Source organism: Panthera tigris, chromosome F3, assembly GCF_018350195.1.
Source record: "Panthera tigris isolate Pti1 chromosome F3, P.tigris_Pti1_mat1.1, whole genome shotgun sequence".
NCBI lineage: Eukaryota > Metazoa > Chordata > Mammalia > Carnivora > Felidae > Panthera > Panthera tigris.
This window is the reverse complement of record NC_056678.1, coordinates 1,725,663-1,739,640: the sequence shown is the minus strand read 5'-3', so window position 1 is coordinate 1,739,640 and position 13,978 is coordinate 1,725,663. Positions and strand designations below refer to the sequence as shown.

At 59.4% G+C, this 13,978-nt stretch overlaps 1 protein-coding gene across 5 annotated transcripts in view; it reads right to left on the bottom strand.

Moving 5' to 3' along the window:
* The window catches only part of CNIH3 (cornichon family AMPA receptor auxiliary protein 3), an 88,693-nt gene that overhangs the window by 19,559 nt on the left and 55,156 nt on the right, over positions 1-13,978 (bottom strand). The window contains exon 1 of one of the 5 annotated variants that reach the window (XM_042976496.1): positions 1,873-2,210. The exons of the other annotated variants lie outside the window; for them this stretch is intronic. The gene's annotated coding sequence lies outside the window, so the exon portion shown is untranslated. Of the gene's footprint in view, positions 1-1,872; positions 2,211-13,978 lie in introns of those variants that run through there. 5 annotated transcript variants of the gene reach the window in all.

The window sequence follows — 13,978 nt, the reverse complement described above, 5'->3', positions numbered from 1 at the left end:
AGAGGTGAGCGGGGCGCACTGGGGACCGTTAACCCCACACAGGGAGAACAGGAGCGCGAGGCCAGCGGGCAGGAAGGAGGAAGGAGGCCGCTCAGCCATCACTGCCCCTCGCTAACACGTGCGGTGCTATGGACGGGACGTCTGTGTCCCCCAGAGTCACACACTGAAGCGAGGTCGCCAGCCCGGTGGTGTTGGAGGTGCGGCCCCTGGGTGGTCGGGTCACGAGGCTGGAGCCCCATGATGGGATGAGCGCCCTCAGAAGGACACGGGACAATGGCCTCTCTGCCCGGCTGCCAAGGTCACTCAGCACCTTCACGGCTGGCGAGGGTCCAGGGAGAGGAGAGTGCTGGAAGAGGGGGCCTTCTGGGGAGACAGCAGTGTCTGTAGGATGGCTGGGGGCAGGGTCAGTCCTCACAAGAGGGACCGGGGCGGGGGGGGGGGGGCGGCGAGGAAACACGAATGGTGAACGAAATTCAGACAGACCGCCTGGCGGGAAGGTGCGAGCAGACAAGATGTACAAAGTCGAGTACCGGGTCCTGGGTCCCCAACACGCCGGGATGAGGAGAGAAGGAAGGGCCCAGGACGCTGAGAAAGGGCACGCGAGGCAGGAGGCGGCGGAGGCTGGTGTCGGGACAGGCACGTTAAAGACGGGAGAGACGGCAGCGGCACGCAGAGGAGGGAGGCGACGTGGGGAGGAACCGCCACTGGCCTGGGGCACTGACATCCCTGCCACGTCCCACCACGTCCCGCCACGTCCCCGGCTGCTGAGACAGTGTGTCTGTGATGAGCAGACCTTGGAAGGCGCAGGGACAAGGGGCTCTTCTCCGGGTTTTGTGAGGCGCAGGCCGACGCGGTGACAGACTGGTTCTGCGGCCACGGTGACCCTGCCACCCCCCACACCAGGTGACGTGACTCTGGACTGGTGGGACACTGGGCGCCAGCCGTGGCCTTCCGGCTGGATCTTCAGAATGCAGACCGACCCGTGCTCTCGGGGGGGCGGGGTGTCAGGTGACCCTGAGTCGGCACGGATGGTAACTAGTCCCCCCAGTGTGGGCGAGATGCCCTGAGGTCGGGTCATCACCTCCCCACGGCCAGCGCCCCTCTCTATCCACATGTCCAGGGGACACGGTTCGCGGCCCTCCCCCGGTAGCACAGTGCAGCTACTCCCCCGGGACTGTGGGGGCCCAAGTGGCCCAGGGGTGCGGCCCCCGCGCTCCATCACGCCACCATCACCCTCCCGCGAGGCGAGGGTGCTTGGAGAATGGGACGCCAGCAGCACAAGCCTCCTGCCCCAGAACCTTCCTGTTATCCCCGGGGGCCCATGGGAGTCTGCCACACAAGGCGACTCGGGAGTGGGGGTCAGAGGTACACGCTCTCGTGGAGCGCTTGTGATGGAACATCCCGGAAGAGCGCGACAGGACGGCAAGGCTCCCGGCGCCGTCCCGCCTGCCCCCCCCCGCCCCCCAAGCTGGTTTCCGGACACGGCCGTGACTTCGAGGGGCCCAGCCTCGCAGACGCTGCTCGGAAGCTACACGACGTGAACGCTGTGTGCCGCAGACCAACGAAAAGTCGCGCTGGAAGGGGAGGCGCAAGCTCGGGTCAGACCCCACACAGCAGATTTCCTCGTGGGAGCAAACCTCACCCCTTCCTTCCGGAAGGCCCGGCCGCACACGTCCACGTGGGATGACGGGAATTTCTGCCGAGGAGGAGGTGAAGGTCAGAGAGGCACCAGCGACCGGCCCCCCGCTCCAAACAGCCCCTCGGAGAGTCAGGGGGCTGCGACCCTGCCCCCCCCAGAACCGCGCCCGGCGCCAGCAGGACGAGGCGGGAGCCGGGACGTCAGTGGCACCGCGGACCCGGCCCAAGACTGGCCTGCGATCAGCAGCGGCACACGTGCCTCCCGCAGCGACGCGGTCCGTCCTGTGTTTGGCTTTTCGGTAAAAGCAGAGACACGTTCTGGAAGCCAGCGCGCAGTGACTAGGTTCCTCGTAAGCTCCCGGCTGCAGAGGAAGGCGTGTGTCTCGCTGGCCCACAGGCTGCTGGAGACGCGGCTCGGGCTGGAGCGTGGCGCCAGGGATGGTGAAGGAAGGTGCTGGATGGTCCCTGCAGGCAAGCAGGAGAGCTCGGCGCTCACTGAGGACCCGTCGGCGGTCGCCTCTCCGCCAAGGTCCGGCCACGAAGCGGGGCGGCAGCTGGAAATCGCAAGGGGTCTGGAGACGGGACGAACTTTTCCGGAGTTTTCAAGGTTGTTGCCAGAGCAACCACATTCTGGAAGAGCTGAAACGTTCTCTTTTAAAAATACCCAGTTGATCATCAGAACGCCAGAAGGGAAACAACCAAATAATAAGGTACACGTTGGAAAGCCTGATAAAGGGGAGCTTTTCTCGCGCCTGGAAATAATTCACTCTAGGAGGAATATTTTGACCCTGGAAGAAAACAGATTTCAAAGTGACTCCCCAGAGGCCTGATCACCGCCTGCGTTTTGCACAGAATAGTGATATCTCTCTCACCCGGGTCTTCTCTCAAGTCCTGGGTACGTCACACGTTCCCCCCGCCCCTCACCTCCTTGAAGAACCCCCCCACCACCACCCGCGTGCATGCAACACGCTCTTGTGCAGTGACTGTCACATAAACGTGAGCCGTGTCCTGTCCGGTGCTCTGAAGGCTGGACGACTTGAGGACGCTGTTCTGCCTTCGGGAGGAGAATGATCCAGAAGGAAGACAGATACACACTCGCAACCCAAGGCAGTGGGAGATCCCATCCTGACCCGAGGGTCCCAAAAGTCGCTTGTTCCCAAAACTGCTGTGCATCAGAATCCTTCGGTAGATCTTTAGTAACATGCAGATTTTGGGGCGCCTGGGTGGCTCAGTCGGTTAACCTCCGACTCTTGGTTTTGGCTCAGGTCATGATCTCATGGTTCATGAGATCGAGCCCAACGCCGGACTCTGTGCTGACAGTACAGAGCCTGCTTGGGATTCTCTCTCTCTCCTTCTCTCTCTGCTCCCCCCATCACTCTCAAAATAAATAAACTTTAAAATAAGTAAATAAATAAAATGTCAATTTCCAAGCACCACGTCAGAATTTCCAGACGGCGGGGGCCCATGATCTCTAGTTCAAATGCTGTGCTCATGATTCTGATGAGGAACCGGGTGAGGAAGAGCTGGCCCGGGTGACGGGACAGGTACAAGTGTCAGAGGCGGCTGCATGAAGCCCGTGGAGTTTGGGGGAATCGTGGCTCCAAAATGTGGGAGCGCTACCTGGCTGTCCTGGGAGAAGCAGGACTCACACACCTGGGACAGGCCCCTGGGGGGGGGGGGGGGTGGCCGGGAAGGCGGGCAGAGGACGCGAGACCTGGCTCCCCAGGCGACAGGACACGGGTCCCGGGATGCACAGCGGCGTCGGCAGAAATGGCTCAGTGGGGTCACGATGCTGGGTCAGCACCTGTCGGCATCTAGTTTCAGAGCGATCGCTAAGCACGCCTCTGGTCCTCAAGAGGAAAGACATAAAACCCTAAGTCACAGCGGGAAGGAAAAGCAAGAGATGAAGAGACGCTATTTAACATTTTTATACGCGGCTTTATTTCAGAATGGATTGTGGGCGGCTCACAAATGTGTTAATTAATCGTGACATGTTTGTCTCTGCACGGCTATATTTAGCAATACCTAGGATCATGTGTAACTCACTCATGGTTTTAAACACCTTCCTCTGGCTTTGTTCCATTTCCTACTTTGGAGAAAAAGCCATTTTCTAACCACTCATCAGCAGAGTGCCCCGTGTACGAGGACGGTGCAACGGGACACGCGGGTCCCAAGACCAGCCGGGTCCGGAAGTCAAGTGCGTGCACCAGGCTTCACCATCGGGCCACCTGAGAACCCAGCAGGACAGGGAAGGCACAGGGTATTTCTCGTCTTGTGGACAAGAGAGAGAAATCTTCGCGGAAGGCACAACATCCGAGCTGGGACTACAGGATAATAGTTTAGCCGAAAGAGAACATTCCAGGCAAATAAAATAGCGTACGAAAAGGCACAAAGAAAGGAAATCACAGAGCAGCCTCACACACCTCTGTTGACAGTATTTGGCACAGTCCTGGCACACAGTAGGCACTCAATAAGTGCTGGGAGAGCAAATAAGTGTTTGGAAGGAAGCAGATTCTAATAGGGTGGTGAGAAATCAGAGAGAGCCTTAGAAGCAGCATGGAATAGTCATTTGTGCTGCAAATCTGGGACCCAGATTCGCTCTGGGGTAAGGCAGTTTTATAAGATCAAGGTCTGCTTCAGTCACTCCAACAGTGTCACGCAGGGTGAACCTGGGAGGACTGGAAAACAGACCAAAGGCCAGGAGGAGCCCGGCTAGTAAGCTACTGCAATAGTCCAGGCAAAAGAAGAGAGTCTGAGCTCTGACAGAAGTGACGTGGGGGAGGAGGGCTGCAATTCACGAGGCCCGTGGGAAACGGAACCCACAGACCAAGGACGGACGTGGTGTTAAACCTGAGTGAGGTGGGGGGGTGCCTGGGTGGCTCAGTCGGTTGGGCGTCCGACTTCGACTCAGGTCGCGATCTCACTGTTCCCGAGTTCGAGCCCCGCGTCAGGCTCTGGGCTGACAGCTCAGAGCCTGGAGCCTGCTTCGGATTCTGTGTCTCCCTCTCTCTCTGCCCCTCCCCCGCTCGTGCTGTTTCTCTCTCCAAAATAAATAAACATGAAAAAAAAATTAAATAAAACCTGAGTGACGCGGAAGACGGTGACCCAAGTAACCGAGACAGAAAGAGGAAACAGCACCTGAAAGAACAGGTGTGAGTAAGCGGCTGAAGGGAGACCTCCGAGCCCAAGGTCGCGCTCTGTGCTCCTGCTTCAGCCGATAAAATGGGAATCCCCACCAGCCACTTCCACACCGTGGGGAAGCGTTAGGGAGGAGGCCTGCGGCCTGGCTTCTCGTGCTCTGGGACCTGCCTGTCCCTGAACTGCATGCAGTCTCTCCCCACTCCTGCAAGCTCGCGGCAGGTGCCCAGGTCAGGGTCTAAAGCCTGCCTCCGCGGCAGCACAAGCCCGCAGCCCTCCCCTCTCTGGCACCTGCTGTGTGTCTGTCTGTCCCTGTGTCTCTGTCTCTGTATGTCTCTGTCTCTCTCCCTCTCTTTGTGCCTGTGTCTGTCCATCTGTGTGTGTGTGTGTCTGTCTCTCCATTTCTGTGTCTCTCTGAGTGTCTCTGTCTCTCTCTCTGTCTCTGTGTGTATCTATCTCTGTGTGTGTCTGTCTCACTGACTCTGTGTGTCTGTCTCTATCTCTGCGTGTGTGTCTGTCTCTGTGTGCGTCTGTATGTCTCTGTCTCCAATTCTCTGTCTCTGTCCCTCTCTGTCTCTGTGTGTATCTATCTCTGTGTGTGTCTGTCTCACTGACTCTGTGTGTCTGTCTCTATCTCTGCGTGTGTGTCTGTCTCTGTGTGCGTCTGTATGTCTCTGTCTCCAATTCTCTGTCTCTGTCCCTCTCTGTCTATGTGTCTCTCTGTCTCTGTGTGTCTGTGTCTGTTTGTCTCTCTCTCTCAGACTCGGAGGTCCCGGAGTCCCACCACGACTGTCCACGCAGCTGGCCGGACCAGACGCTGTATTTTAATCCTCATCTAGACTCTTGCGTCTGTTCTCCACGGGCTGAGACCCAGAGAAGGGGCCGAGTACGGGTGTTCGGCACGTCTGACCCCAATTCTGAGCTTGAGGTACAACAAGGACAGGTGAAGGTGCGACCGCTTGCCTGGAATTCGAGAGAGCGAGCAGGAGACCAGGGACGGTTCGGGGGCCGCTGTGAGGGCAGTGAAGACAGCAGCCCCTGTACTAGGGGAGGTGAGCCGAGTGGGGCGAGAGGAGGTCTCGGGCTGGGAGGGGCCTGAGACAGGACAGAGACAGGAGGGCGCCGGGCAGCGCAGGACAAAGACAGGGAGCCCAGTGCCCCACTTACTCACGAGCACACGGGGTCACTGCTGGCAAACTGCGCAGGAAGTAGGGGCGGCGAGCAATGGGGCCGCGGGGGCTGCAGGGCCGTCAGAGGCCAGTGTTAGATGTACGCAGGACGGGGCAGCCCAGGCCGCTTCCCCTCTGCACAGAAACATTCACACGGGAAACAGGACGTGAGGTCCTCAGGCCTGCTCTTCACACGCCGTGGGGACGCTGAAAAACCACCCAAATCAGGGATTCCGCAGAAAGGCCAGCGTCCTGAGCAAAGCGCTAACGAAGACTGTTCTAGACTGAAAGAGATTGTGCGAAACATGACGACTGAATAGAATGTGTCAAACTTGGCTGGATCCCGAATTCTTTTCCCAAAGAACAAAACAAAACCAACCCATAAAGCACTTTAACAGGGAGAAGGGAGATGACCGTAAAGATGTCGTTGTCATGACAGCGTCCTTGGTGCGGCCACGCGTTGCGGTCATGCCAGCGAATGCATTTGGGGTGAAGAACCGTAACGTGTGCGACCAAATGGTCCCACAAAACAAGCGTGTGCTCCCGGCGCCGGGGAGGGAGGGGCAGACGAGGCCCATGCGGCCACGAGGAGTCATTCAGCACGCTGACCTCTGACGTCCTTCCCTGCCAAGAAACTCAAGAAACGTCCTTCCCTGGGGCTAGAGCCGCAGCGTTTCAGGAACCCGCCGCCGGGGCCCCACCGTGCAGGTAGGAGAGAAGACCACTTCCTGTTCCTCGACCTCTGGCTCTGAAACGCTACCTGTCCTGGGGGGCCGGCAAAAGCTTCTTCTGCCTGCTGGAGGTGCCAGCAGATTCAGAGAGCTAACGATGGGGTCCCTCGCGCCCCACGCAGTCCTGCCCTGGGCAGGAAGGGCAGGGCCATGGTGGACCGGCCACCAGACCAGCCGAGCCCCAGCAGCCGGGCCACCAAGGCGGCTGAAATGCGTCAGAGAACCTGAATGACGGAACCTGCTTAGCAAAGGGTCTCCAACCAGGCTGCACGTCAGAGTTACCCCGGGGAAGTTTTAAAAGTCCTGATGCCCAGGATTTATTCCAAACCAATTAAGTCAGAACCTCTGGGGATCGAACGATATTTCCTAAAACCTCCCAAGGGATTCCGACGTGCAGCTGAGTGTGAAAAACAGTGCCCCGAGGAGCACTCTGCACATGTTAGTTATCACAGTCAGTAACTATGTGGGCCGGGCGAGGACCATGGCCAGCTACTGATTTCTGCTGTCGTTGGGGTCTTCACCTGCCCAGATACCTCTTTCAAGTATCCCTAAGCCAGTTCTTGAGCTAAAAATAAAGGTTCTTTTTTTTTTCATGTTTATTTTTGAGAAACAGACAGAGCATGAGTAGGGGGGCGGGGGGCAGAGACAGAGGGAGACATGGAATCCGAAGCAGGCTCCAGGCTCCGAGCTATCAGCGCAGAGCCCGACATGGGGCTCGAACCCACACACCGTGAGATCATGACCTGAGCGGAAGTCGGACGCTTAACCGACTGAGTCCCCGAGGCAGCCCGAGAATAGAGGTTCTGATGCGATATGTTTCTTGAGAGACAGGAGCTCATCTACTCCCACGAAGCATAAACGTTCCTGTATTTTTCTGCACCTGCAACACCTCCTGATTCTGCAGGACTCTGCGAGGTCTCCCCCCAGCCACCGGCTGGGGCAGCGTGGCACACGGCAGTATCCAGGCGGAATGAGGGAGCACCTGCATATCTCCTCCACCCCAACACACGCACACGCACACACGTGCACACGCAGGCACACTCACAGGCGCACACACTCACACACACCTGCTGCAAAGAACAACACCAGCATTGCCGCTGGTCCGTAGGCTTCCTGCCGCTCTGACGGGTGTGGCTGGATGGCAATGAACCGCAGGGCACCCACGGTGTCACGAAGGAGACCAGGACTTGACCCTCTGGCGCCCTGGACTCCCCGTACAGTTGAGAGGGCTGCCATTCGAGGCAGCTGTGTGCATCACACGAGCGCACGCTGCACGGAGGGGGCGGGGTGCGGCTGGGGGACACCAACCGGAAGATCTAAGCGGCATCGCCCGTGCAGCAGCAGGAACCCGCTGGAACTTCCACGCGTTCCTGGTCGTGAAATAGGACCTGCGTGCACACCCTCTTCTCCCCTGGAAAGCGTGCTGCAAACGGGCTGGGAGAGAAGGTTCTCTCAAGGGCAGTGGGGTCCTGCAGGGGCCTCAAGGCTCTGAGAGCCAGCCAGGGGCCTTGTGCAAAGGCTGACGTGGGGTCTGACCAGCCAAGTGCTTCTGCAGAACCTGGCCAGGGAGCTGAGGCTGCCGGCTGAGGGAAAACACCTGGAGCTGCCAGCACAGTCCCCGCTGCCCGCCCAGGAGCGGCTCTCCTGCAGGCCAAGCCGTCCCCAACAGCGTCTTGACGCTGAGAAGATGCCTTTGGTCCAAAGCGCCCAGACTGCACTTGACGTGGAGGCCGAGAACAAGCTGAGAAGGGCCATCAGACCAGAGGAGCCCCGAGCGCAGGGGTGAATGTCACGCAAAGGGCCCCCGAGAGCAGGGGTGAATGTCACGGCTGGCCTCCGGGCATCTCTGCTAACCACAAAGGCATGGGGCTGTCCTGGGAAACGTGGATGCGGAAACACGAGGACTTCTGGAGGGCAGGAGGCTGGGAGTCAGAGATGGGTGTGACCCCACACCGGCCGCCCCAGGGACAGGGACAGAGGAGGGGCCCCGAGGCCGCCAGCAAAGCGCTCCGGGTCGCGCACCACGCCAGGGAGAACTGGGCACCCAGACCCGCCCGCACCCCCCCAGCAGCTCAGGGAAGAAAGCCCACGCTTCGGGAAGCACCTCACCTCTGACTGTCCCTGTCCCCCCCACGCAGCCTTCCTCTTAAAGTCCCAACTGTCTGAGCTTGAAATACTTGATCGATAATGTCAGACAAACCAATGTCCACGTGGCAGCGGGCATCACCGCTATCACAAACCATGATGGCGCGGTGTGGCATGTGTGACAGTCTAGCTCACCCAGGGAGGGTGACACGGCCCCTCTGTCATCGTGGGTCCCACTGAGGTAATCTGAGCACATCCCCCGAGAGCAGGAACCTTGCTAAGCGGCTCCTTTATCTGCTTCCTACCAGGACACCGGGACCCGGCCGGCGCCTTGAGCCACGAGGGGCGGTGATCTCAGCGCTCAAAGGCCACGGTGCCAGAGCCGTTGCCACCGTGAGTCCCTGCCCACCTCCTGGGCTGTAATCCGTGGTCGCTGTCCTCCAGGATTTCATCATAGCCGCGACCCTTTGGCAGAGACAAAAAGGGAACTGGACGTCTCTCTGTCCCTTTACAACAAAGGCACTTTGCATTTGTATAGGGCACTTGATGCATTCGCTGCGTCCTTGTCGACTGCCTCGTCTTACCCCGATGACACAAAACTCCATGTGTTTCTAACCGTGCCATGGAGACCGCTCAGGCATCAGAGCCAGTGAGACTGTGCTGGACGAGGACCGGCGCCCCAAACCGCCTCAAGAGTAACAAATCCCACATAAGCAGCAAATGGATCCGGCATGACAACGTGGCAGCTGACCGCGGGGAGAAGATGCATCCGGAGCGTGTGCGCGGGTCCAGCAGGGAACCCCGGGGAGGCCCAGCCGAGCCACGGGGGTCGGTACAGGCCGGTGCCGGAGGTGGACTTCAAGGAGGCAGAGACTAGGGGGCCCTACAGCCCTAACGAGAGGCCGTTAGAATTCGGCACATCTTGTGGCCTAGAAACACGACCCAGAAATGTTTCTTACTCTTCGGGCAATGAGGAAAAGGGCAGGAATGGATACCCGGAAGGGTGGGCCCTGGAAGTGGGGGGGAGGGGCGGGGGGGGTGGGGAGTGAAAAACACAAGTCTTTACTCTTCATCACGTTGTGGAAAAGGGAGCTTCTGGAAGCAAAGCTGGACCAGGAAAAACAAGGTTTCTGCAGATTACGGGCAGAGTCCTCCCCCTGAGTCCACCCTGTCCTCAGAAATGGGAAGTCGGGGGGCGCCTGGGTGGCTCAGTCGGTTAAGCGGCCGACTTCAGCTCAGGTCACGATCTCGCGGTCCGTGAGTTCGAGCCCCGCGTCGGGCTCTGGGCTGATGGCTCGGAGCCTGGAGCCTGCTTCCGATTCTGTGTCTCCCTCTCTCTCTGCCCCTCCCCCGTTCATGCTCTATCTCTCTCTGTCCCAAAAATAAATAAAAAACGTTGAAAAAAAAAAAAGAAAAAAGAAATGGGAAGTCGGGCACTCACTCCTTCGGTCCGCTTGGGCGCCCACTGGCAAATTGCTGCTTTTACCCTGGTGCCATCTAGGAAATGATGGCTCTCTAAATCATCCCCCGGGGCTGAGACTGAGCCACCTCCCGCCTGCTCTGCCACAGGCTGGCTCGTCCTGCAGCTCCGGGATCTGCACCCCACCCGGGGGGAGGGGCGCTCCCCAAACCCCGACGCCCAGGCCACATCCCGCGGGGACTCTGGGGCGGGACCCCCGGAGCAGCATGCTTTAGGCCCCCCAGGCAACGCCAACGTGCCGTGAGGTTGAGAACCAGCGCTCTGAGCCCGTCCGTGACCTCGCTCACCCGCCGGGCAGGGAGGGACGCTCTGATGAGACAAAGCACGTCACACCTGCCACTGGCCTCTCCTTGGTCACCTCACTTGCCGTAATTACTCGGCAGGAGAACTCTGCCACGCACAGCATGGAAATAACGGTGGCTGCCAGGCTCACGTTCCCTAGTCCATTTAGCTAATTAACGCGAAGCAGACACCTCGTCGGGCAGTGCGGTGGGTACCAAAATCAGGAGGGCAAGATCCCTTCAAAAATACCAACGTGTAAGGTATGTGTACGAGCGACTATAACATAAGGTGTCGTGTAGGGGGGGCTCTGAGAGACTGTGAGGCAGGAATTCAGGGGGAAAAAAAACGAGATCCCTTTTAGCTGGACTGAGCCCGTCTTCACAGCGCGCGCACACACACACACACACACACACACACACACACACACATCCCCGTCAGCACCCGACACAGCACCACGTGCACAGCAAAACGAATTCCACTCAAATGACCGAATCAAGTCAGGCCGGTGCCCACCCGAACCCACCGAGGCCAGTGTCCAAGATGTCCTGGCTCCCCTGCCCAGCCCCACGATGCCCAGGCTTCTCCGGGTACCGCCGAGCCCCACCGCGACCTCTGACGCCTGGTCTGCCCCCCACCACGCGGCCCGTGGAGTCCCAGGTGCACAGCCGTGGCCGTGTGCCCCGTGGGGCGGCTCTGCAGACCGATTCCTCCCTGAGGCCACGATCTGCCCCATCCCCCAGTGTTCACTGCCCTCTTCTCTCCGGAATAAAATCCCTCATCTTTGGCTGAGCATACAGCCCCCAAAATAAGACCAGCTGTGCCCATCTGCCTAAGATCCGGCCAATGAGTTAAGGGGAAGAGGTCTGTGCACCTTCGGGGACACGTCCCCGCAGAAACCACCCTCTCCCTCTTCCCCCTCCCCCCTGGGCTCAAAGGGACATCGTGGTATGACACCTGTAGACTGTGGACGGGGCAGGAGTGTGTGCGGGTCCCCAGGTGGCCCCTGGGGGCACCGTCCTCCTGACCACACCCCATTGCGGATGGGCTCCCTGCGTCCGTCCCCGGCAGCGGAACCCATGCTCATCACCCTTTCCTGCCTCCCAAACCCACAGCACCCGGAGTCTCTTTTCACACTCACGAGAGAAGAAAGGGTTACAGAAAAGATCATTTCTATGACAATGGCCAGTGGTCTGGGGACTTCCCACCGAGTCCACAAACCCACCTAGAAGGTCAGCTGTGAGAACGCGCTTTGCTGACGAACGCAGTGAGTCAACTGGCCTCCTTTTCTGGTCCACGCGCTCTGTGGAGACCACAGGGGAAACCAAGTGTCGTCACTCTCGGTTGGGGGCCTGCAGACACAGGCCCCTGGTGAACGGCATGGAAAGTCAGCATCTCGCACGGACGGAAGCACATGGAAACAGTAAGAAAGAGAGTGAGCGTGGGCTCCGGGGCCCCAGACCCGGGAGCAGGTGACCTCGAGCAAGGGGTCTACCGTCTGCCGGAGGCCATCGCTTCGCCACCTCACTGGACGCTCGGCCACACCCCCGCCCCAGGGCCCCTCCACAAACCCCCCGGAGCCTGAACTTCCCAGGATGGGGGTGTCGGTGAGAGTTCTCCAGAGAAGCAGAGCCGACAGGGTGTGTGCATGTACGTGAGTGTGCGTGGCGTGTGTGAGGTGTGGTGTATGTGCACACATGTGTATGTAAGAGCACATGTGTGCACGTGTGAGTGTGCATGGTGTGCGGGCATGTGTGTGAGCCTAATCAGCTGCCCACTCCCTCATCGCAACATGGCTTGGTCGCATGCAAGTATATGGTACACACAGAGAGAGAGAGAGAGATTTTGAGGGGCTGGCTCATGTACTTGCAGTGGTTTGGGAAGTCCCAATTCTGCAGCGTGGGCCACCAGACTGGAGATCCGGGAAGGCCCGATGCTGCAGCTGAAGTCTGAAGGCGTCTGCTGCAGAACCGCCTCTTACTTGGGGAGGTCAGTTTTTGTTCTCTGAGACCTTCAACTGATTGGATGAGGCCCACCCACATCAGGGAGGGCAATCTGCTTTATTCAAAGTCCACCAATCTCAATATTAATCTCACCCCAAAATACCCTCCCAGAGACATCGAGAGTAATAAATTAACCACCACAGGGGGTGGCCATTCAGGAATCCGTATCTTCAATAACCTCTCCAAGTGTGATGTGAGGCACAGCCAGCTTTGGGGACCACTCTCGGGCATCCACCCCAAGGTCACTGGTGGCTCCAGGGTTTCTCTCTCCATCTCCACGAGGGTTCCTGGACTTCCTTTGTGAGGGGGAACCGGTCTTCCTCATGATATGGAGCAGGAAGGCGTTCCCTCGGCACGCAGCAGGGACACAGCAGACGACGGACGCTCCTCAAGCCTGTGCTGCCCGCCTCCTGCCCCTCCCCCACCTCCCGCAGCCGATACAACTCTCCAGACCCCGGGCAGCCACCGGGGAGCTGCCTGCGAATCACCAGGACACCCGCCAAATCACCGTATACCTCTCACTGGGTTCCTCCGTCGTGGCCGCCCGTGAGACGCACACAGGGCGTCTTCAAATACGGGTAACCGGACCTTCCCGAGCAGTGCGCCCGGAGGCCCCACAGACCTGTCTCCTGCTTCAACAATGTTGGGACAGAACGGACCCAGGGACACCCTTCCACCAGCCTCCGACCACTTTTAACCGTTTTTCCAGCCATGACCTTTGGAGCCATCTTCTCGGCCACCCTCTGCCTCCGGGACCGGACGACACCCTCTTCTGAACTCAGCTCCTCATTACCGATCAACCATGAGCTCCCAGGTTCGTCAGAATTATCCCACTGAGGTGGAGGCCGCCGTCAACGTCCTGGTCCACGCGCACCCGAGGGCCTCCTACCCCTCCCTCTCTCTGGGCTCCTATTTCCACCGGGAGGATGTGGCTCTGGAGGGTGTGGACCGCTTCTCCCACGAGTTGGCTAAGGAGAAGCGGGAGGGTGCTGAGCGTCTCTTGAAGGTGCAAAACCAGCACAGCAGCCGCGCCCTCTTCCGAGACGTGCGGAAGAGGTGCCAGGATGGGGGGGTGAGAGCCTGGATGCCACGGAAGCCGCCCTGGTCTGGACCAGGCCCGTTTGGATCTACACGCCCTGGGTCTGGCCCGCGCAGACCCCCAGCGCCGTGACTTCCAGGAGAAGCACTTCCTAGACCGAGGTGAAACTCATCAGGAAGATGGGCGACCCCCTGACTCACCTCCGCAGGCCGGCTGCCCCCCTCCCCAGGCTGGGCGAGGCCGGCATCTCTTGGAAAGGCTCACCCCCCAGCATGACTCGGGGTCTCTGGAGCCCAGCGGCCCGTGAAGGGCCCCTCTGGCAGCCCCCGGATGCCAGGGCTGGTGCCCGAGCCTCTCTCTGTGGCCACCAGGCAGCTTTGCAACACCCTGGAGCCTGCTCCCGAGCCAGGACCAAA